This window comes from Vombatus ursinus, unplaced genomic scaffold, assembly GCF_900497805.2.
Source record: "Vombatus ursinus unplaced genomic scaffold, bare-nosed wombat genome assembly UNPS02011369.1, whole genome shotgun sequence".
In the NCBI taxonomy this organism is placed as follows: Eukaryota; Metazoa; Chordata; class Mammalia; order Diprotodontia; family Vombatidae; genus Vombatus; species Vombatus ursinus.
This window is the reverse complement of record NW_020951147.1, coordinates 6,605,917-6,609,376: the sequence shown is the minus strand read 5'-3', so window position 1 is coordinate 6,609,376 and position 3,460 is coordinate 6,605,917. Positions and strand designations below refer to the sequence as shown.

At 56.5% G+C, this 3,460-nt stretch overlaps 1 long non-coding RNA gene across 1 annotated transcript; it reads left to right on the top strand.

The window, feature by feature from the left end:
* The first annotated feature begins 258 nt into the window (after positions 1–258).
* On the top strand, positions 259–3,227 carry LOC114038629. The gene is made up of 3 exons (XR_003568579.1): positions 259–453; positions 747–886; positions 2,967–3,227. It is a non-coding gene; the product is annotated as an uncharacterized LOC114038629 (long non-coding RNA).
* Positions 3,228–3,460: the final 233 nt, after the last annotated feature.

Here is a 3,460-nt window from a genome sequence, read left to right as displayed (position 1 = left end):
TACAGGTGGCAGGAGCTTTCTACCTGGTCTTACATCTCTGGCTCCCCTTTCCTGAGCTCCTTCATTTCCTCTTTAAATGCTGCTAATGATTTCCATTCCCCCAAAAATGATTCTCCGGCTTTAAGGCCCAAGGGGATCTCCCAATGTGGAGGGTCCCTTCCCCTGCCCTCCTTCTGACTCCTTTTCCCCGTGGTTTCTCCATTTGCCGTTTCCCTGTAGACGCGGAGCCTTGGGTGCCTGACTGACAGGCACTTGGCTTCCTGGACCCAGGGGCCTCCCCTCCCCAAGGGGTGGAGCTGGTCTTACTGCAGATAAGGCATAGCCTACAGGCAACCCCAAGAGAAAGCGCACCCACACACCAGGAGGGAAGGGACACCCAGGCCAGACCTCGGGTGTCTAGGCCTGAGAAGGAGCAGAGGGGCAGAAGCCGCCCGTTCGGCTCCCCCTGGAGAGGTGAGTGGGGCCCAGGCTGATGGCATCCGCCTTCCTCTGGGCGTCCCCTCCATGTGCCCAGCCCCGAGGCTAGCTCTCTCTCTGGAACGCGGGCGGGAGGGAGGGACCGACCGGGCAATGTCCCCAGGCTGTTTGCTCACCCCGGGGCAGCTGTGCCCTCTGCAGAGGTGAGCGGAGAGGCCATCAGGCACAGCCAAGAAGCCCCTCTCCTCCCACCAGTCCACACGGCCCAGACTGGGGCTCCAGGGAGGCCGTTAGAGACGGGTCTGTGAGCCCCTGTGGTTCCCCTGCAGGACCCAGCCAGCAGCTATGGCAACCTGGGAGCTGCAAGTGTTCGTGGGGGACCAAGAGGCCCAAGAGGAGTCCGTCACCCTGCGGGTCTCCGGCGAGTCTCACATCGGCGGCGTCATCCTCAAGATCGTGGAGGAGATCAGTGAGTCGGGCCAGCGCTGCCCACAGAGCGCCCCTATCCCTGCCCGCCCTGACCCCCAGCTCTTCCCCGTCTTCTTGCTCTCCTCTCCCACTCTGGGGTGCGTGATAAGGCCCTTCCAGTGAGTCAGGCTCTAACCTAATCTCTTGTTCCCAAAAAAGAAGTTCTCCCAACTTCCCCTCCCCCAGATCTCCCGCCCCCCCTTTCCCCCCGTTCTGCCCCGTCCCCCCCCCCCCCCCCCCCCGAGGGAGCCCGGGCTGCTTTTCCACCATGTTTTCTGCAAGTGAATAATGCTTAGCCAGCAAAGGGTGAAACCACTGTGACGCCCGAGGCCTGGGTGAATTCCCAATTTCTTGGGTTCCAGACCTGGTGGTCCACAGAGGGTCCATTCACCCTTGGGCCAACGCAGGGTTGGGGGCTGGGGACGGTTGTCCTTTTGTGGAGTGGGTAGCCCATAGCTGAGTGGGTGCCTGCTTATTCATTCTGCCCCCCACCAACCCACACTTCCCCCAAAAGAAAAAAATGCCGCAAGGAAGGAAGCTGTCGGGGCTGATGGGGCGAGCTGGAAAGGCCCTTCCCTGCCCCCACAGGAAGTTACAGCAAAGTGACTTGTGGTATCAGAGGGGCGCAGCTGGGTACGGGAGGGGGCAGGTGGCTGGCAGGGGTGGGCGCTTCCCTTGCCCATTCCCCAGGGCACCTTGTTGGGCAGAGTAGCTGCAAAAGCCAGCCCCAGGCTGATGGGCCCCACGGCCCATAGCCCAGGAGGCTCTCTCACCACTGTCCCCAGCTTCCGAGGACTGACCCCTGGGCACCTGTCACCCCAGGCAGGGATGGCACTGACATGTCCCTCAGGTCCTGTGGGGAGCGTAACTGGGCACCAAATGCCTGATGAGACCATGGAAGGGAAACTGGGCAGAAACGCACGGGGGGACCCAGGAAATGAACACCCCCACCCTGGGCCACAGGAGAACCTCGCTAGGCTGATGCCCTCTCTTAGACCTCCGGTGGTACTTACCCGCCTGCCCATGTTGCTTAACTGGTTTGGGACAGCCAAGGATTATTGCCCCCATTTTACAGGTGGAGAAACTGAGGCTTAGTGAGGGTAAATGAACTACCCAGAGTAATACTGCTAGAAAGTGTCAGAGACAGGCCTCAAACCCAGACCCTCAGACTCCCAAGTCCAGTGATCACTCCAGTATTCCACATGTGTATGTATATATGTGTGTGTGTGTGTGTATAACATGTAACCTGTTTCTCTCTCATATATGTGTGTACACATGTGTATGTACACATTTACGTATGTATGTGTATGTCTATATTATACACGTGTGTATATAGATGCAAACACTCATATACAGTTTCCCCTGTCCAAACCTGTGATTTCATCGGTGTAGGTTCTACGGGCACTTAGAGGGTTTGCCTGGGCCACACTGACAGATGGAAGTGACTGGCCCAGGGTCAGACAGTCAGCAAGCATTTATTAAGCACTTACTGTGTGCCCGGCCCTGTGCTAAGGGCTGAGGATTCAAAAAAAGGCGAAAGACAGCCCATGCTCTCTGCCAGTCTGATGGGAGAGACAGTATGCCAACAATTCTGTACATAGATCTATCTGGAGTAGATGAAAGGTCTTCTGAGAAACCATGGCCATATTGTCTGGAAGGACCAGGAAAATCCTGTAGGAGGTGAGATTTGAGCTGTCTTGAAGGAAGTCACGAGGTGAGGAGGGAAAGCCCACCTGGCATCAGGGACAGCCAGGGCAAAGGCCTGGAGTTGGGAGAGGGTGAGATAGTCTACGAAATGCAAGTAGTTCAGTGTATGAAGGGGCAAGGTGGGTTAAGGATGAGGAGACCCTAGAAGCAGGAAGAGGAACTGGAAATACCCAACAGAGGAGTTGAGGTTTGACCCAAATCAGTCAAATGAGATCATTGCGAAGGCAAGCCCAGGGCCTGGCACACAGTAGACTATGGAAATGCTTATCTCCTTTCCCCACCTCATCTTGAAAGTAACGGGGAGCCCCTTGTTGAGTAGGGGGTCAGCCTATGCTTGAGAAAAGGCCCCTTGACAGCCAGTATTTTCTACTAAGGAAAGAGACCCCAGGCACCCTCCCAATGAGCCCACGTCAGAGGCGAGACTGGAAGCCAGGCTTTCCGGGCTCCGAGGCCAGCGCTGCCCTGTATACGGCTAGAGAATCACGAATCAAATTATGCCAGCTGGTGCTTCCATGCCGCACCCCCGCCTCCAAAGGGCTTCACATCCCTTGAAGAGGTCAGTGTTGAGGGGGCAGCTAGATGGGTCAGTGGATGGAGCACCGGCCCTGAGGTCAGGAGGCCCTGAGTTCAAATTCGGCCTCAGACCAAACACTTGACACTTACTAGCTGTGTGACCCTGGGCAAGTCACTTAACCCCAACCACCTATTGAAAAAAAAAAAAAGAGGTCAATGTTGAGGCGAGGCTGGGCCTCTGCACGGTAAGCGTTCACACTGTGAACACTGCGACTCACACTTTGGATGGGTCACCTCGACTCTCTTTGCCCCAGCCAGCTCTCAAAGCTGCCTATTAATGAGGTATGATCACTGA